At 38.9% G+C, this 21,766-nt stretch overlaps 1 protein-coding gene across 2 annotated transcripts in view; it reads left to right on the top strand.

Annotated features, from left to right (window-relative positions):
• Positions 1-13,758: 13,758 nt before the first annotated feature.
• The window catches only part of LOC117529575 (protein FAM222A), a 54,395-nt gene continuing 46,387 nt past the window's right edge, over positions 13,759-21,766 (top strand). The window contains exon 1 of one of the 2 annotated variants that reach the window (XM_034192403.1): positions 13,759-14,318. The gene's annotated coding sequence lies outside the window, so the exon portion shown is untranslated. The remainder of the gene's footprint in view (positions 14,319-21,766) is intronic. The other variant, XM_034192401.1, reaches the window with a different exon arrangement.

Here is a 21,766-nt window from a genome sequence, read left to right on the forward strand (position 1 = left end):
TTGTACACCATATGGGGTTGAAACAAAACAATCAAGATATGCTTGTAGTGTAGAGTTTTACCTTTAATTCAAGGGGTTTGTCAAACATATCATATTAGTCATTTACAATTTCTAAATATTTTATACACAGTTCCTTTTTCAGAGGCCACAAAAAATTGTTAAAAATAAGTGCAATGTGAGTAATCATTTTTGACAGTGTTACTATGCCAAAAAGTCAATAAGACATAGTATTTCAGAGTTGATATAGGTACCTTGATGGCTTCCCTCACTTATTTCTATCTCGCACAGTCACTCAAGCTTTTAAGAACTATATTAGCATAGAATAATCTATTTTTGTACAGTATAATATAGTGTAGTGTGGATTTATATTTCTTAATTATTGATACAAATTCAGTCCAAGACATACTGAGTAATTTAGAAATGTTCATGTATGTATGTATGTTCATGTAGCCATCCCCTGACTTGTCTTAAGGAAACTGGTTGTAAAAGTGATTATTTGTCTTATCAGTAATGCTTATATTTAGTGTGTACAATTACTTGTGGGATCTGAAAATGGAGGGACTGTGGAGAAGAATGGCTGTAATTAATTGATGATCAATTCAATATTTTTGTTAAACCACTTGAATTAACGCTGAAAGGCATATGTAAGTATTGTGTAGGCAGAATTACAAAAATACAATAATTAAGTTAATGTAACTCAAACTTTGAAAAAATTTATACTCATTTCCATTAATTAAACTAACTCACAAATGACTTGTTGTCATAACAACTCAGTTCCATTATGTGCATTTAAAGTTTTGGGGCATTTAAATGTTGGTGATATATTTCCAGTGCATTCCATTCACTCATTTTAATTGAGTTTATGTAACGGAGGAATGCAGGTGGCACTGTGGATATGTAGTTAGTAAACCTCACTCCCAACAGCTCAAAAGAATTCTCTGGTAACAAGGCCAGAGCCCTGGGTTTTAACCTTCTGTTTAGAGAGTTCGACGTCCATGCCAGAGATTGTGAGTTCGCATCCCGAGGGGAGCAAATGAGCAGAGACATAACAACACAACGCAGAGTCAACAAAAACAAAGAATGCATCAAAAATCTAATCCAAAATGTAATGCAAATTTTTAGGGAGACATTTATTTGTCACTTTTTAATTGAAAAACATAAACTAGATTTACATAAGTTTAATTAACTATAAATTGATAAGTTACTAAAACTTTAACAATTAAATTTTTGAAAAAAAATGTATTTAAGTTGGCAAACTCAAATGGTTTAAGGCAGTCGGTTTCCTCAGATGGTTTGAGTTCAACTAACTCATTGAGTTTTACAGTGTGGTTACTTAGAATATCTATGTCCATTCAATATTTCTGAGAGGCTTTTTGCACTTTGTCTCTCCACAGGGTCAGTTTCCGAAATGTGCAGTTGCCCTTTTTACTGTTTGCACATTCTGAGTTGTGTAAACCTGATGTGACTCGCAGCCTTGTTACCCAGAGTTATTGGGTTTGCCCCGTGACCCCTGCTGGTGTTTAATTACCCTTGCATTCTCCACTTTTCATCATGATGGAGATGACAGCAGCCATTGGCAATAGGTGAAAGAGGCGACTTCAGCAGACCTTAATTGGTTCATTTGCCTCTGGCTGCCAGGCACAGATGGAGCTCTTTATTACTGTCACTGACAGGTTCATTCTGCTCTGATGATGGCCATCTTAAGCGAGCGAGCGCTTAGCATTATAGTAGGGCACGATGACATGGCCAAAATGCAATGGCAGTTAGGATCAGAGAAATGGAGGAAATGAACATTTACATCCACTTAGACTTTGATTTGTGAAACTGCATTGCTTCGACATATTATATGACACTTTTATGTTTCTATAACAGTGACAAGCGCACTTAAAGTCATTATTCTTATTACCTTGTCATTTCAACACAAAATCTACCTACATTTCTCTCACATTCCTATGTGCTTTTTTTGTTGTTGTTGTTGTACAGTTAAAAATGTTGAGGTTTGATCACTACGTGTTTTGGACTCTGCGCTCTAAGGAATTAAATGCTATTTATTTAATCTAGTTATGTCAACTAGTCCCAAATAAATTTGCTGTTTTAATTGAAAACAGAATATACAATTATGTGTAATGACTTTTTAAATTAATTTTAAAGAAGTTGTAAAAAATTAAGAAAGAAGTTGTTACAGTTAGTTGTAATTTCTGCTTCCCATTTAAACAGTAAGTTATGTGGGACTGCTCGATATAACTACATTAATTAAATACAGTATTTCAGTAACTGCAAACAAAACTAATATTTTTTAAGTACTTTTAAACATATTATTGTATGTACACCAACATAATTTATGATAATGGGATGAAAAAAAATACAAAGGAAATGCTTCTTTCCATACAACATTCTTAGATCAAAGTATGTACATTAGTACAGTTTGTGACAATGAGACTTTTTTTAAAAATTACAAAGGAAATGCTTCTTTTCATACAACATTCTTAGATCAATGTATGTACACCAGTACAATTTATGACAGACTTTTTGTAAAAAAATTACAAAGGAAATGCTTCTTTTCATATACATTCTTATATTAATGTATGTACACCAGTACAATTTATGACAATGAAACTTAAAAAAAATACAAAGGAAATGCTTCTTTCCATACAACATTATTAGATCAATGTATGTCTTCTTCTTCTTTGTCTTTCGGCTGTTCCCGTTAGGGGTCGCCACAGCAGATCAATCGTTTCTATCTCACCCTGTCCTCTGTATCTTCCTCTGTCACACCAACCACCTGCATGTCCTCTCTCAGCACATCCATGAACATCCTCTTTGGTCTCCCTCTTCTCCTCCTGGTGGTGGCTCCATCCTCAGCATCCTTCTCCCTATATACCCTGGGTCCCTCCTCTGCACATGTCCAAACCATCTCAATCTCGCCTCTCTGACTTTGTCTCCAAACCGTCCCACCTGAGCTGTCCCTCTGATATGTTCATTCCTAATCTTGTCCATTCTTGTCACTCCCAAAGAGAATCTCAACATCTTCAGCTCTGCCACCTCCAGCTCTGCCTCCTGTCTTTTTGTTAGTGCCACTGTCTCTAAACCATACAACATAGCTGGCCTCACTACTGTTTTGTAAACTTTCCCCTTCACTCTTGCTGATATTCTTTGGTCACAAATCACTCCTGCCACCTTTCTCCACCCACTCCACCCTGCCTGCACTCTCTTCTTCACCTCTCTACCACACTCTCCATTACTTTGAACAGTTGACCCCAAATATTTAAACTCATCTACTTTCACCACTTCTACTCCTTGTTACTGCACTATTCCACTGGGCTCCCTCTCATTCACACACATATACTCAGTCTTGCTTCTACTGACTTTCATTCCCCTTCTCTCCAAAGCATATCTCCACTTCTGCAGACTAGACTCAACTTGCTCTCTACTCTCACTACAGATCACAATGTCATCTGCAAACATCATAGTCCATGGGGACTCCTGTCTGATCTCATCTGTCAACCTGTCCATCACCACTGCAAACAAGAAAGGACTCAGAGCTGATCCTTGGTGTAATCCCACCTCCACCTTGAATGAGTGTGTCATTCCGACTGCGCATCTCACCACTGTCACACTATTCTTGTACATGTCCTGCACTACCCTAACATACTTCTCTGCCACTCCAGACTTCCTCATACAATGCCACAACTCTTCTCTTGGCACCCTATCATAAGCTTTTTCTAAGTCCACAAACACACAATGTAACTCTTTCTGTCCTTCTCTGTACTTTTCCAACAGTATTCTCAGAGCAAACATTGCATCTGTAGTGCTCTTTCTCGGCATGAAACCATATTGCTGCTCACAGATCTTCACCTGTTTTCTAAGCCTAGCTTCTACTACTCTTTCCCATAACTTCATGCTGTGGCTGATCAGCTTTATGCCTCTGTAGTTACTGCAGCTCTGCACATCACGCTTGTTCTTGAAAATAGGAACCAGCACACTTCGTCTCCACTCCTCAGGCATCCTCTCACTTTCCAAGATTTTATTAAACAATCTGGTTAGAAACTCTACTGCCATCTCTCCTAGACATTTCCATGCCTCCATTGGAATGTCATCTGGACCAACTGCCTTTCTACTCTTCATCCTCTTCATAGCAGCCTCACTTCTTCCTTGCTAATCTCTTTTACTTCCTGATTTACTCTCACCATATCATCCAGCCTTTTCTCTCGCCCATTTTCTTTATTCATCAACTCTTCAAAATATTCCCTCCACCTTCTCAGCACACACTCCTCACTTGTCAGCACATTACCATGTGCATCTTTTACCACCCTAACCTGCTGCACATCCTTTCCAGCTTTGTCCCTTTGTCTGGCCAATCGGTACAAGTCCTTTTCTCCTTCCTTACTATTCAACTTCTTGTACAGCTCGCAATATGCCTTTTCCTTTGCTTTTGCCACTTCTCTTCTCGCCTTACGCCGCATCTCCTTGTACTCCTGTCTACTTTCTTCATCTCTCTGACTATCCCAAAACTTTTTTGCCAACCTCTTTCTCCTTATGCTTTCCTGGACCTCTTCATTCCACCACCAAGTCTCCTTGTCTTCCTTCCACTGTCCAGATGTCATACCCAGTACTGCCCTAGCTGTCTCCCTCACCACATCTGCAATACTTTTCCAGTTGTCCAAAATTGCTTCCCCTCCAACTAGTGCTTCTCTCACCTGCTCGCTAAATTTCACACAACAGTCTTCCTCCTTCAGCTTCCACCATCTGATCCTTTGTTGAGCTCTCACTCTCTTCTTCTTTACCTCTAAAGTCATCCTACAAACAACCATCCTATGCTGTCTAGTGACACTCTCTCCTGCTACCACCTTACAGTCTGTGATTTATTTTAGCTTGCATCTCCTATAAAGAATGTAGTCCACCTGTGTGCACCTTCCTCCACTCTTATATGTTACCCTGTGCTCCTCCCTTTTCTTAAAGTAGGTATTCACCACAGCCATTTCCATCCTTTTTGCAAAATCAACTACCATCTGTCCTTCCCCATTCCTATCCTTGATACCATATCTGCCCATTACTTCCTCATCACCTCTGTTCCCTTCACCAACATGCCCATTGAAGTCTGCTCCTATCACCACTCTTTCATGCTTGGGCACACTCTCCACCACCTCATCTAACACACTCCAGAAATCTTCTTTCTCCTTCATCTCACAACCTACCTGTGGGGCATATGCACTGATGATATTCATCATCACCCCTTCAATTTCCAACTTTGCACTCATCACCCTGTCAGACACTCGCTTAACCTCCAACACACTTTTAACATACTCTTCCTTTAAAATGACCCCAACACCATTTCTCTTCCTGTCCTCACCATGGTACAACAACTTGTACCCACCGCCGATGCTCCTGCTCTTACTTCCCTTCCACTTGGTCTCTTGCACACACAATATGTCTACCTTTCTCCTCTCCATCATATCAGCCAGCTCTCTCCCTTTACCAGTCATACTGCCAACATTCAAAGTCCCCACTCTCATTTCCACCCTTCTAGTTTTCTTCTTCTCCCGCTGTTCGTGGCAACGTTTTCCTCCTCTTCTTCGTCGTCTTCGTCCAGCAGTAGCCCAATTTCCACCGGCACCCTGTTGGGCAATAGCACCGGTGGCGGACGTTGTTAACCCGGGCCGCGACCGATCCGGTATGGGAAATCGATTCTGAGTCAATCAATCAACTTTTTTCTTGTATAGCGCCAAATCACAACAAACAGTTGCCCCAAGGCGCTCCACATTGCAAGGCAAGGCCATACAATAATTATGAAACACAGTCTACGTCTAAAGCAACATAACCAAGGGATGGTCCAGGGTCACCCGATCCAGCCCTAACTATAAGCCTTAGCGAAAAGGAAAGTTTTAAGCCTAATCTTAAAAGTAGAGAGGGTATCTGTCTCCCTGATCTGAATTGGGAGCTGGTTCCACAGGAGAGGAGCCTGAAAGCTGAAGGCTCTGCCTCCCATTCTACTCTTACAAACCCTAGGAACTACAAGTAAGCCCGCAGTCTGAGAGCGAAGCGCTCTAATGGGGTAATATGGTACTACGAGGTCCCTAAGATAAGATGGGACCTGATTATTCAAAACCTTATAAGTAAGAAGAAGAATTTTAAATTCTATTCTAGCATTAACAGGAAGCCAATGAAGGGAGGCCAACACGGGTGAGATATGCTCTCTCCTGCTAGTCCCCGTCAGTACTCTAGCTGCAGCATTCTGAACCAACTGAAGGCTTTTTAGGGAACTTTTAGGACAACCTGATAATAATGAATTACAATAGTCCAGCCTAGAGGAAATAAATGCATGAATTAGTTTTTCAGCATCACTCTGAGACAAGACCTTTCTGATTTTAGAGATATTGCGTAAATGCAAAAAGGCAGTCCTACATATTTGTTTAATATGCGCTTTGAATGACATATCCTGATCAAAAATAACTCAAGATTTCTCACAGTATTACTAGAGATCAGGGTAGTCTGCATAGTTGGGTTGGCTTGTTTTATGCCGGATGCCCTTCCTGACGCAACCCTCCTCATTTATCCGGGCTTGGGACCGGCACTCAGAATGTACTGGCTGCACACCCCATGTGGCTGAGTTATTAGATCAATGTATGTACACCAGTACAATTTATATATGACAATGAAACTTTAAAAAAAAAATTACAAAGGAAATGCTTCTTTTCATGCAACATTCTTAGATCAGCAGTACAATTTATGACAATGAAACTTAAAAAAAAAATTACAAAGGAAATGCTTCTTTCCATACAACATTCTTAGATCCATGTATGTACATTAGTACAATTTATGACAATGAGACTTTTAAAGAAATTACAAAGGAAATGCTTCTTTTCATACAACATTCTTGGTTCAGTGTACACTTAAAAAAATGATACTTTGGATCACCTTAAAAAAATGATGTAATTTGTTACAGCTAATTTTTTTAGTTTTTCACTATGTATATTTATGATTTCGTAAAGTGATCCAGCAGATTTAAACTGAAAACCACAATTTTCCATTAGACCAATGTAAATAAGTATTTTGAATGAAGTGCACTGATGTTTTGCTTTTTTCAGTGTATGTACACCAGTACAATTTATGACAATGAAACTTAAAAAAAAAAAAATTACAAAGGAAATGCTTCTTTCCATACAACATTCTTAGATCCATGTATGTACATTAGTACAATTTATGACAATGAGACTTTAAAAAATTACAAAGGAAATGCCTATTTCTATACAACATTCTTAGATCAATGTATGTACATTAGTACAATTTATGACAATGAGACTTTTAAAAAAATTACAAAGGAAATGCTTCTTTTCATACAACATTCTTGGTTCAGTGTACACTTAAAAAAATGATACTTTGGATCACCTTAAAAAAATGATGTAATTTGTTACAGCTATTTTTTTAGTTTTTCACTATGTATATTTATGATTTTGTAAAGTGATTCCAGCAGATTTAAACTGAAAACCACAATTTTCCATTAGCCCAATGTAAATAAGTATTTTGCATGAAGTGCACTGATGTTTTGTTTTTTTTCAGTGTATGTACACCAGTACAATTTATGACAATGAGACTTTAAAAAATTACAAAGGAAATGCTTTTTTCATACAACAAGTGCAATTTATGACAATGAGATTTAAAAAAAAAAATAATTTACAAAGGAAATGCTTCTTTAGATACAACTTTCTTGTGTCTTCAGTTTGATGTATAAATGTGGAGATATTTTTTTCATTTCCCAACAACCAACACACAGTTGAAAAAAACATGTTGATTCCAAGTTCAAGCCAGGTGTTTCTACTGACTGCCCTCGGCCATCATTGATTGACATTGCAAAGCACAGACATATCAGGAACTGTCTATGTTTGAAATGAAATGAGAGGTCAGATGGTATTACAGGAATTCTTGGGATGAGCAAATCCTCTTTCTTGAATGTTCCAGACAGAATGTTTGCCTGAAGCACATGGGGATGCTACTTCTTAACGAGCAGCTTAAGAATGTGGAAAGTGACTCCCCGTTCACCACCAAAGAAACCTGCACTTCATTTAATTGAAGCTGTACCTTCGGGGAGTGATGCTGCTTCAGACTATATATATATTCTCCATGTCGGACATGCCGCTCAACAGCTTTTTCCGGACATCCACACAGACAGCAACCAGGGCAGGGGGCCATGCCAACCTAATTGTACATGCTAAGCATGCTGGGATACAATATGGTATAATAACTGCATCAGTAAGAATATAAAAAGTGCAGTTTTGTGAACTGGTGCTTTTCCAGATCAGTTAGTCACTGGGTATGCAACAGTGATTGACGTGCTATGAGTTACCTAACAATTTATTCATACTGTGTCATATAAAAATAGTCAAATATGGAGAATTGTAGGCCCATTATAATTATGGTCTAATTACCACGTGGGCTGGTGAAGCAGCAAAGCAGGTTATTGTTTTCACTAGCATGTGTGTCTGCATGTGGACAAGGTAATTCAAAAGTAGTTGGACGGATTTTTTTCAAACTTGGTGGGAATAGTACTTGGATAGATATCGAGAGGTGATTAGATTTAGGAGTAGTTTGGTCAAAGGTCAAGGTCAAGGAAAACATGGTCTGAAAAATACCTTTTTTTATATATCTCACCAACCAAGAAGACAAGATGGATGAGCTAAAGAATACTAATCAGCAAGATATTTGTGATTGACTGGCTTAAATGACTTCATAATGAAGTCACACATAGTCCAAACACCATTGCAGACATATGTGTATTTACCTGTACATTTATACAGTGGTGCGTGAAGCATGCACTGAACATGTTGATATGCATCAGCCATCTAATGCCTTTCATTATAGTACTACAACCCCTGGCAAAAATTATGGAATCATTCAGTTGTTTAATTTTGTAGAAAAAAAAGCAGATCACAGACATGACACAAAACTAAAGTCATTTCAAATGGCAACTTTCTGGCTTTAAGAAACACTATAAGAAATCAAGAAAAAAGATTGTGGCAGTCAGTAATGGTTACTTTTTTAGACCAAGCAGAGGAAAAAATATGGAATCACTCAATTCTGAGGAAAAAATTATGGAATCACCCTGTAAATTTTCATCCCCAAAACTAACACCTGATTAACTGTTAATCAATGAAATCACCTGGTGGAGTCAGTGGCTGCAAAGAAAACCTGCACCCTCATGGCTCTTTCTGGAACAGGTTGCCTACCCCTGGCTATATGTAAAGTTTGTGTTGGACTGTTTGGAACCTGTTGACCTCAAAGGACCAGTGACGCCCACCAAAATGCAAGTCCCTTTACTCTTGTTTATAATTTAACAAAATATCAAATGACAAGGATCTATTTTAGGCCTTATATTAAACAAATAATGACTTTTTTCATTCGTTCAATGGAAAGAATAGTTCATTCGGTGAAAGATGGAATGTTCCATTCAGTGAAAAATTCCATCAATATCAAATGACAAGGATCTATTTTAGGCGTTATATAAAACAAATAATGAATTTTTTTCATTTGTTCAATTGAATGGAACATTCCATCTTTCACCTCATGAAATATTCTTACTATTGCACTCATAAACATTCATTATTTGTATATTCTGTCACTAGCAAAATTTAAAAAGTCTTAAAACAGTTTATTTTAGACTTTTGTGACGTACATCACAGAAATTCATATGTGGATTCCTGCTTACTGTCTGATGTACGAGTAAGTCTGCTCTCGCTTCTGAGAGAGAGCAGCAGGTCTTTTCCATTTAAAGTGACACACAGACACAGACTATTTTCTAGACATAGTCCTGCAGACACTCCATGTGTCTGTCTGTCACACCTTGTGTGTGTGTGTGTGTGTGTGTGTGTGTGTGTGTGTGTGTGTGTGTGTGTGTGTGTGTGTGTGTGTGTGTGTGTGTGTGTGTGTGTGTGTGTGTGTGTGTGTGTGTGAGTGAGGGGTTACTTCTTGTGCAGTGGTGTCAGGAAGACCGTGCATAGTGGGAGGAAAGAAGCAGTCTTAACTCACAGCATCATTTGTATTTTTCTCCTTGACACTGCGGTTCATTTATCATTTTGCTGATTTTTTGTTTTTCATTTTTCCCCATTCCGTCCTCTCTCCATGGCAAAAACAATGTGAATAGGTTCTCACACAGACTGGGACAGCTGTTGGACTACTTGTGACATGGAGTTACAAAGTTTTATCAGGCACATCCTCTTCCTTTTTGAAGTTAAAAGCAGGGGATTTATTTAAGATCTTGGCTCTCTAAGCCCAGTGTTCATGTTACATTTGTGAATTACTGACTCTGTGTTCATGTTACATTTGTGAATTACTGACTCTGTGTTCATGTTACATTTGTGAATTACTGACTCTGTGTTCGTGTTACATTTGTGAATTACTGACTCTGTGTTCATGTTACATTTGTGAATTACTGACTCTGTGTTCGTGTTACATTTGTGAATTACTGACTCTGTGTTCATGTTACATTTGTGAATTACTGACTCAGTGTTCATGTTACATTTGTGAATTACTGACTCTGTGTTCATGTTACATTTGTGAATTACTGACTCAGTGTTCATGTTACATTTGTGAATTACTGACTCTGTGTTCGTGTTACATTTGTGAATTACTGACTCAGTGTTCATGTTACATTTGTGAATTACTGACTCTGTGTCCATGTTACATTTGTGAATTACTGACTCAGTGTTCATGTTACATTTGTGAGTTACTGACTCTGTGTTCATGTTACATTTATGAATTACTGACTCAGTGTTCATGTTACATTTGTGAATTACTGACTCTGTGTTCATGTTACATTTGTGAATTACTGACTCTGTGTTCATGTTACATTTGTGAATTACTGACTCAGTGTTCATGTTACATTTGTGAATTACTGACTGTGTTCATGTTACATTTATGAATTACTGACTCAGTGTTCATGTTACATTTGTGAATTACTGACTCAGTGTTCATGTTACATTTGTGAATTCATGACTCAGTGTTCATGTTACATTTGTGAATTAGTAACCCAGTGTTCATATTACATTTGTGAATTACTGACTTTGTGTTTGTGTTACATATGTGAATTAGTGACTCCGTGTTCGTGTTACATTTGTGAATTACTGACTCTGTATTCATGTTACATTTGTGAATTAGTGACAGTGTTCATGTTACATTTGTGAATTCGTGACCCAGTGTTCATGTTACATTTGTGAATTAGTAACCCAGTGTTCATATTACATTTGTGAATTACTGACTCTGTGTTCATGTTACATTTGTGAATTACTGACTCTGTGTTCATGTTACATTTGTGAATTAATAACCCAGTGTTCAGATTACATTTGTGAATTACAGACTCTGTGTTCATGTTACATTTGTGAATTAGTAACCCAGTGTTCATGTTACATTTGTGTATTAGTGACGTTGTGTTCATGTTACATTTGTGAATTCGTGACTCAGTGTTCATGTTACATTTGTGAATTACTGACTCAGTGTTCATGTTACATTTGTGAATTAGTAACCCAGTGTTCATGTTACATTTGTGTATTAGTAACCCAGCGTTCATATTACATTTGTGAATTACTGACTCTGTGTTCATGTTACATTTGTGAATTACTGACTCAGTGTTCATGCTACATTTGTGAATTACTGACTCAGTGTTCATGTTACATTTGTGAATTAGTAAGCCAGTGTTCATGTTACATTTGTGAATTACTGACTCTGTATTCATGTTACATTTGTGAATTACTGACTTTGTGTTCGTGTTACATTTGTGAATTAGTGACTCTGTTCGTGTTACATTTGTGAATTATTGACTCTGTGTTCATGTTACATTTGTGAATTAGTGACTCTGTGTTCATGTCACATTTGTGAATTAGTGACTCTGTGTTTGTGTTACATTTGTGAATTAGTGACTCAGTGTTCATGTTACATTTGTGAATTAGTAACCCAGTGTTCATGTTACATTTGTGAATTAGTACCCCAGTGTTCAGATTACAATTAGTAACCCAGTGTTTATGTTACATTTGTGAATTAGTGACTCAGTGTTCATGTTACATTTGTGAATTAGTAACCTAGTGTTCATGTTACATTTGTGAATTAGTGACTCTGTGTTCATGTTACATTTGTGAATTACTGACTCAGTGTTCATGTTACATTTGTGAATTACTGACTCTGTGTTCATGTTACACTTGTGAATTACTGACTCAGTGTTCATGCTACATTTGTGAATTACTGACTCAGTGTTCATGTTACATTTGTGAATTAGTAACCCAGTGTTCATGTTACATTTGTGAATTACTGACTCTGTATTCATGTTACATTTGTGAATTACTGACTTTGTGTTCGTGTTACATTTGTGAATTAGTGACTCTGTTCGTGTTACATTTGTGAATTACTGACTCTGTGTTCATGTTACATTTGTGAATTAGTGACTTTGTGTTCATGTCACATTTGTGAATTAGTGACTCTGTGTTTGTGTTACATTTGTGAATTAGTGACTCAGTGTTCATGTTACATTTGTGAATTAGTAACCCAGTGTTCATGTTACATTTGTGAATTAGTAACCCAGTGTTCATATTACAATTAGCAACCCAGTGTTCATGTTACATTTGTGAATTAGTGACTCAGTGTTCATGTTACATTTGTGAATTAGTAACCTAGTGTTCATGTTACATTTGTGAATTAGTGACTCTGTGTTCATGTTACATTTGTGAATTACTGACTCAGTGTTCATGTTACATTTGTGAATTAGTAACCCAGTGTTCATATTACAATTAGTGACCCAGTGTTCATATTACATTTGTGAATTACTGACTTTGTGTTCATGTTACATTTGTGAATTAGTGACTCTGTGTTCGTGTTACATTTGTGAATTACTGACTGTGTTTGTGTTACATTTGTGAATTTGTGACTCAGTGTTCATGTTACATTTGTGAATTACTGACTCAGTGTTCATGCTACATTTGTGAATTACTGACTCAGTGTTCATGTTACATTTGTGAATTAGTAACCCAGTGTTCATGTTACATTTGTGAATTACTGACTCTGTATTCATGTTACATTTGTGAATTACTGACTTTGTGTTCATGTTACATTTGTGAATTAGTGACTCAGTGTTCATGTTACATTTGTGAATTAGTAACTCTGTGTTCATGTCACATTTGTGAATTAGTGACTCTGTGTTTGTGTTACATTTGTGAATTAGTGACTCTGTGTTCATGTTACATTTGTGAATTAGTGACTCTGTGTTCATGTTACATTTGTGAATTAGTGACTCTGTGTTCATGTTACATTTGTTAATGAGTGACTCAGTGTTCATGTTACATTTGTGAATTAGTGACTCTGTGTTTGTGTTACATTTATGAATTACTGACTCACTGTCCGGGTTAGATTTATGCATTACTGACTCAAGGCTTGAGTTACATTTGTCCATTCATGACTCAACTTTTTTGCATTATATTTGTAAAATCAAGACAGTTTACATTTGCTGTTCAGTTAATAAGGAATTGTTGAGCTTAATAATGGATTATTAATCATTAATTGATGTTGCACAGAAAGTAAAATGACCTTTATCGGTTTGTAATAAAGAGGGTCCTGAGGGGCCAGTGTGACTTTGAAAGAGGCTGTTGTAACCAGCAGATGTGCCATCACAGCTATAAAATCCTGCTGTAACCTATTCTAAAAGTTTCAAAGCACCACTTTTGGTAATAACTCTAAAACAGGTGGCATCTTAAACTGCTGGATTTGGTGGATGACCGTATGTGGTGTGACACCACTTTAAAGATGGAGGGTTATATATTAGAGATGGAGATATATTAAAGTCTTTCAAATCCGATTGCGTTTTTATTGCTGGTGTCTGGCCTCTTCTCCTTTAAATGTTTCGGGGACTTTGACGGGATGGCCAACACGGCGACGGGAGCCGTCTCTTCCAGGCGATTGGCTGGGCCGTGGGAATATTCAAATAGGCCCATGATTGATTGGCCAGGAGCCGGTTTCAACAGCGCCGACTGGAGCGCTCATTTCCATTCCGACATCACTCTCTTTGGCACGGAGCTCGGTCGGCTGCCGACATGAAAATCCAAGCGGCTGCGCACCAAACCTAATCGCTGAAATTATCTCCCACACCAGCAGTCGGATATGTGGCGGAGGAGCGCTTAACGGAGACCATCAATGGATGTTTATCCGGAGGTTTCCCGTGCGCATCGCGAAATCACTGGCGAGATCCGGATCGGTTTTGCGGAGGAAATACGCCTTCCGACCAGGAGAGCAGCCAATCAGCCGCGGCGAACCAAAGACAAACCAGCCTTATGATCAGACAAAACTCTGTAAGGCACGCATTATGTTCTTATTCACACTGTGGAGTTAGGGGGAAACGCGCTCCGCTGCAGGTTGTAGCTTTTTAAGGTGGATGCGTAAAGTGCACGATGACAATAAGGATTTGAGGTAAAGATGATTCCGTGCGTAATGTCAGGATTAGTGCGCGCGGACGGATGGGGAGCCCGTCGCCCTGACAACGCATCTAAGATGCTAATGTGAATTAATATAGACCTGAATCAGGAACTACCAACTGCTTATTTCACGTTTATCACTTAGAGCAGTTAGTGAGCAGCGGAATATAGGCGCAGTTTTATAAGTAGGCTGTTGATATGGGTACAGAATTGGATATATCTCATATTGGCTTGTCTTCTAGCACTTCTCTTTGTGCATGTGTTGCAGGTTTGACCTTTACCCTATTGACTATTCTTCCAGCACTGCCTGTTGCCAAAATATTTATGCAAGGCTATTCTTCCAGCACTGGTAAATCTGTTGCTGAGCCAGTTATTGGCTGATAATACAATCCAACCCAGTCTCACAGATTTGTTTTTTCATGATACCTTCGGTCAAGTTTCAGTCACTATTTTTAACCCTCATCCTAATCCTAACCATAACCCCACCCTCATCTGTGTCCCTTCTAAATTTCGTGATACCACCACAAAATAATTTCATGATACGTCACGAAATGTGTTACATTTTAGTGATACGGTCACTAAAATATAACACATTTTGTGATGGTATCACTAACTAAGAGATTACATCACTTTTTTGTGATGTCATCACGAACTTGGTGTGAAATCGGGTTGTGCAAACAGGGTTATACAAACTTGAACCAATACAATACAACGCTAGTTAATAGTTTGTATAATCGGACTGCATTGTTCACAGTTTGGGACTTACAGACGCGTTGTGGTAACATTTGCTTACTAAACAATTTATATACAAGGATGTAACGTGACCACCAGATTCTGTGATTGGTTAGTAGGATAGCTCAAAAAATGGTCAGAATCCAAAATTACACCCGTGTTGATACTTTCTGATTTTGCTGATTAGTAAATCCATTTAAAACTTTAAACCTGGTTGCTAAATTTTTTTTTTTTTTCATAATTTAGTTAGAGAAAGTTGTTCATCATGAACATGACTTAACCCTATCTAGACTGGGCTTTTTTGGGATTCCTGGATTCCCCCCCCCCCCCCCCCCCCCAATAACTGGTGAACGGTGTAGCGTTTGACCACCAAATTTGCAGGACATGATCTACACATGAAACCTAATCATTAGCATTATTTTAGTATCATTATAATGTAATATGACATCATTATGATGTTATAATCTGATTGTATTGCCCAAAATGTCATAATGTATTTTCCTACAAATATTTTCCTACAAATTTAGGTTATGGATCTCAGTTTTACTGATTATGTGCCTTTGAGCACTTAAATGTTCACAACGATTTCTGCTGCAAATGGCGACTACAAAAAACATCAAAATGGCATCATAGATATGGCAAAGTGGCTTCAGTTTCTCATAACATGACAGTAAACTGTAAGTCCTTAATGTCATGATATATTGCAACCTGGTGATTTTCAAACACCTTAATCACTACAAATATATTGGATATGATGTCATAATGACATCACATATTCTATTTTATTGACTAAAACGGTCATTATAGGATAACCTTATACAAAGTTATGTTAATATAAAGGGATAAGTATATGTTAAGTAGAAAATATGGAAAGTACATTGATGAAACTTAGATCGGTGATTTTGGCGCAGACATACCTGTCAGAAAACTGTTGCCATGGAAGATGATGGACTTAAGATTTTGGTACCAAATGGTAGCCAACTTTTAGGAAAAGTCACCAAGTTTTCGTAGTCCTAGCATAAGTTGTTAAGAAATTATACGACGTGAAACGTGGCACTTTTAGCCCCCCCCCCCCCAGTCTAGATAGGGTTAAAGGAGAACTCTGGGTTCCCCTCCCCCCAACTTGGGGCCTATTTTTACATGTTCTTGTGTTCAAAAAGTATTTAAAATTTTCCTGTATTTACACTCAACAAAAATATAAACGCAACACTTTTGGTTTTGTTCCCATTTTGTATGAGATAAACTCAAAGATCTAAAACTTTTTCCACATACGCAATATCACCATTTCCCTCAAATAATGTTCACAAACCAGTCTAAATCTGTGATAGTGAGCACTTCTCCTTTGCTGAGATAATCCATCCCATCTCACAGGTGTCCCATATCAAGATGCTGATTAGACACCATGATTAGTGCACACGTGTGCCTTAGACTGCCCACAATAAAAGGCCACTCTGAAAGGTGCAGTTTTGTTTTATTGGGGGGGGGATACCAGTCAGTATCTGGTGTGACCACCATTTGCCTCATGCAGTGCAACACATCTCCTTCGCATAGAGTTGATCAGGTTGTCAATTGTGGCCTGTGGAATGTTGGTCCACTCCTCTTCAATGGCTGTGCGAAGTTGCTGGATATTGGCAGGAACTGGTACACGCTGTCGTATATGCCGGTCCAGAGCATCCCAAACATGCTCAATGGGTGACATGTCTGGTGAGTATGCCGGCCATGCAAGAACTGGGACATTTTCACCTTCCAAGAATTGTGTACAGATCCTTGCAACATGGGGCCGTGCATTATCCTGCTGCAACATGAGGTGATGTTCTTGGATGTATGGCACAACAATGGGCCTCAGGATCTCGTCACTGTATCTCTGTGCATTCAAAATGCCATCAATAAAATGCACCTGTGTTCTTCATCCGTAACAGACGCCTGCCCATACCATAACCCCACCGCCACCATGGGCCACTTGATCCACAACATTGACATCAGAAAACTGCTCACTCACACGACGCCACACACGCTGTCTGCCATCTGCCCTGAACAGTGTGAACCGGGATTCATCCGTGAAGAGAACACCTCTCCAACGTGCCAAACGCCAGCGAATGTGAGCATTTGCCCACTCAAGTCGGTTACGACGAGGAACTGGAGTCAGGTCGAGACCCCGATGAGGACGACGAGCATGCAGATGAGCTTTCCAGAGACGGTTTCTGACAGTTTGTGCAGATGGTTATGCAAACCGAATGTTTCAGCAGCTGTCCGAGTGGCTGGTCTCAGACGATCTTGGAGGTGAACATGCTGGATGTGGAGGTCCTGGGCTGGTGTGGTTACACGTGGTCTGCGGTTGTGAGGATGGTTGGATGTACTGCCAAATTCTCTGAAACGCCTTTGGAGACGGCTTATGGTAGAGAAATGAACATTCAATACACGAGCAACAGCTCTGGTTGACATTCCTGCTGTCACCATGCCAATTGCACGCTCCCTCAAATCTTGTGACATCTGTGGCATTGTGCTGTGTGATAAAACTGCACCTTTCAGAGTGGCCTTTTATTGTGGACAGTCTAAGGCACACCTTTGCACTAATCATGGTGTCTAATCAGCATCTTGATATGCCACACCTGTGAGGTGGGATGGATTATCTCAGCAAAGGAGAAGTGCTCACTATCACAGATTTAGACTGGTTTGTGAACAATATTTGAGGGAAATGGTGATATTGTGTATGTGGAAAAAGTTTTAGATCTTTGAGTTCATCTCATACAAAATGGGAGCAAAACCAAAAGTGTTGTGTTTATATTTTTGTTGAGTGTAGTTTAAATGTTAAAACCATCACAGGCGAAACAGTTACACACTGTAAACCTACGGGACGAAGTAAGCTAATTCACAGTAAAACACATTTTGCGGCCACTGTATTGGCTAAAATGTCATTAAACATGTCAGAAAGCATGGAGTATATCCCCATGGAGGTACACGTGCATATACTTGAGTAAATGTCATGAAAATGTTTAAAATGACTGATTATACAGGTGGCTACTTGCCTTTGCTATCCTGCCCATGGCACAGCAGCTCTTCATACAAGTCAGTTGTTGATAACTGTTTCTTTCTTAGTGTTTACCAGTAAAGCCATTAAAAAACATTTTAAATTAACAGAAGAGTTTCCATATTTATTTGAACTGGAATACTGCCAAACAGCTATGTAGAACATGACAGTTCAAACTACACAGTGGACCGATTAAAACAGTTTTTGTCTTGAGTGACAAGTTAAACCCAAAGACATCTAAAACAAGGCCCCGGTTGAAAACACCTGGAGTTCTCCTTTAAGATAGCTCAAACTAACTGTATCTGTAGACTCAGCTGAAATATACACTTGCATATCATCTGCATAGCTGCAGAAGTTCACAAAAGTTCTGAATGTATCTTGGCAAAATTTTGCATGTTGTATACTGTCAGATAATGTTCCAGAAGAAGTCTGTATCTGCCTCAACATACTTCCTTTTATCTCTTTAACTTTGTGTTTTTTCACAAACCCGCCCTATGATGTCACACAGATCTATAGATATCCAACTGGCCAACAAACCATCAGAATGTTGGACTTTGTTTAGGCTGTGTTAGTAATGGTGGAGGTATGACCCTGTCTAGTTTCCTCTGTTCTGCTGTGAGATAATACAATTTCTAACGAGTCTGCATTAGTGAGTTGGCTTTGTGTGCTTTGAAAGGCGCTTTATATATCAGGACCTGAGTGGAAACACGAGGTGCTTTGAAGTATATTATCGGTCATTCAGAGCTGCCTCTGAAACCTCTATTGTCTAGAAGCCGGAGGTGGGATCATCGCACCTCACTGCACCGGTGGCAGCCGAGGTTGAAGGTTATCCTCAGAGGAGAGCTCTATAGATTATTGGCCAGGTGTGAAATTCTACCCACCACACTTTCCTGCTTGTGCCAGAGCCTTTATTTCCCAGAATTATGGGACGTCACTGCTTTCTACTGGAGGCAGAAAGAAAAGCTCTGCAACTTATTGTTTTATTGTCCTCTTCTTTGCTCTTTCTACAATAACAGAGGAAGATATGTGAAGCCCCGGAGCTGTGTTCTTTTCATTTTGAGGTATCTCACAATCAGGAGGAGGCATCTATCCTGTTTCTTATCTCTCATAATTTCCTATCTGTGTATTTGCATCATGATACAATCATTGTGGCCTTTGCTGTAGCACATCTTAATAAAAAAAATCTGCTGCTGTATCTCCTTGTAATGAAAAAGTACGCTGGTTTTATATCCATTCATTATTGGTCTTCTTCATTGTCAAACCAGACTCTCCAGTCTGAAAAGTTTGCTTTTTTAAAATTCCAATGTTGAAATTCAGTTTGAACATCATTAAAATAAAATACCCCCAACTGCAAAAAGCATATTTGATATGGCTTCATTTGATCCAATAAGCATTTACTAGAACACAAAACACATTCAGAAAATGTTTAAATCAAAGAGTTCAGATGCAAAACCCAGTATCTCCAAAACCATAAATTTTTAGTTGATGCCTAAATGTACTTGGCTGTCAAGGGGACCATCAGTGTGCAAAATATGAAAGAATTTGAACAAACTGTTTTCATGTTATTGATGAAAGTCTGTGTATTTCTGCATAGGGTTTCCTTTAAATCTCCATTTTCAACTGCATTTTTCTCCATTTGAAAAAAGGACAACTGGGTTTTGCTTCTGAACTCTTCGAATGCAAACCCAACTAAAACAAAATAAAGGTTCAGGCAAGAGAGCTGTTTCTAAAATTACAAACAACATGGAAACCAATGGTGACATTATAAAAAAAATGTATCATTTAAAAGTATTCATAGGTCTGCTTTTGACTCATATTCTTATCACATCTTCTTTGATCAAAGATGTATGTCGGTACTGAGGATAGATTATCAACCCGCATTGTGAGGGAATGTCAGTTATGACACTGTGGCCATGACCCAGTACACAGGTGTCTCAGTACTGAGGACCCCCAGTAAATGCATAAGTCCAAGGGGATGTCCACGTATCACCTCCACCTGTCACCCGGCTGCAGCAGATAGATGACTACTTTCAGGATGTGAGAACAGACTGATGGTCTTCTCAGTCAGGACCCAGGCAGTTCTGTAGTGTGTTGGATGTGGTGAAACACGGCATAATGCCTACTCCCACACCTGACCCGTTTTGGGTGCTAAATGTACTACTTGTTTTCTTAATCCATGGCCAGACTGACTTGTTAAAGATCCATTTTCATCTTCACTGTTCATGTTTTGAATATAGTTAACCTATAACTCATGAATAGAGTTGTTCCTGCTTGGTTTACAAACTGACATCTCCTAGTGTTTCCCAATCCTGGTCCATGAGACCCAAAGTACTGCACCTTTCCTATTTGTTCCTGATATTCTCAGATCTGATCAGCTCAGTCAAGTGTGTTCAGCCAGTCAACAGCTAGCTGGACAATGGAACGCACCTGATTTGGCTGATCGTGTGCAGGTAAAGCAGGTAGAAATGGAATATGCACAGTAGTTGGACCCCTAGAGCCAGGATTGGGAAACACTGTCCGTAATAAACATAATTTTGACCTGGGGGTATTGGCAAACTATAGGTCCTTTTCTAATCTGCTTTTAATCTTGAGAAAATGGTCTTGAGTGACTAAATATGACATATTTGTCTGAGAATAACTTCTCTCAACAAAAAAAAATAAAAAATCACAATTTCCTAGCTCTGCTGAAAATTTGTCAAACCTTGTGCAGGGAAACAGTTGATTTGTAGTGCAACTGCAATATCTGAATTAAACTGTATTCTAAAGTAATCAGGAAGATTGAAAGGTGTGGCATGTTTGCATCAACTGCTTCCAGTTACACATTAAAAAAAAGATCCTATTGCTGTTTGCCTGGGCCTGAGCCTGTTTGAGAAGCTTGTAAATTAGGTAGTATTATGAGCAGTCAATGTGCAGGTATCCCATGGGGTTTCCCTCTGATCTCACCTCACACCCTGGCAGTAAATCCAAGTCGCTGAAGAGAAGGGATTTGTCATTTGGCTGCCTGCTTTCCTTTGCTTTCTCTGGAGCAAAGCTGAGCTCTGATTTATTGTGAAGTTTCCCCAGGCTCGCTCAATCTCAAGGACTACCGAATTACTGATTTACGGAAACTGCTTTACATGAGAATGACCTTTTCTTGGATGCTATTAGCAGTCCAGTGCAAGGACTGATTAAGGTCGAGCCTTTTCCTGCTGTGTCTTGTCCGTGTGGCTTTACATTTGGGGTTACTTGCAGTGTGATTTATGTTGTGTGTCAGTTTACTGATGCAACTTAAGTTGGAAAATGGATATGCGCCTGTTGTATAGATATAATGTCAGTGGCGTGGCTGCTTAGCGGTTCCTCCTGCGTGCACCCATTTTAATCATTGTCTTATCTGCTGAGAGATGTCATGTGCAATAACAGGCAGTCTGTCATCTTTTGAAATTTGTCTAATTGGTCTTTCTATGCTAACAGGATGAGGGGTAGTGAGACCAGGGTTAAGGGTGGGAGGTTAAGGACTGGGCCTCTGAGGTCGGTGCGGAGGGGGCAGGGCGGCCACTGTTATTCAAGTGTTTTGTCTACATAATGG

Source organism: Thalassophryne amazonica, chromosome 17 (genome assembly GCF_902500255.1).
Source record: "Thalassophryne amazonica chromosome 17, fThaAma1.1, whole genome shotgun sequence".
NCBI lineage: Eukaryota > Metazoa > Chordata > Actinopteri > Batrachoidiformes > Batrachoididae > Thalassophryne > Thalassophryne amazonica.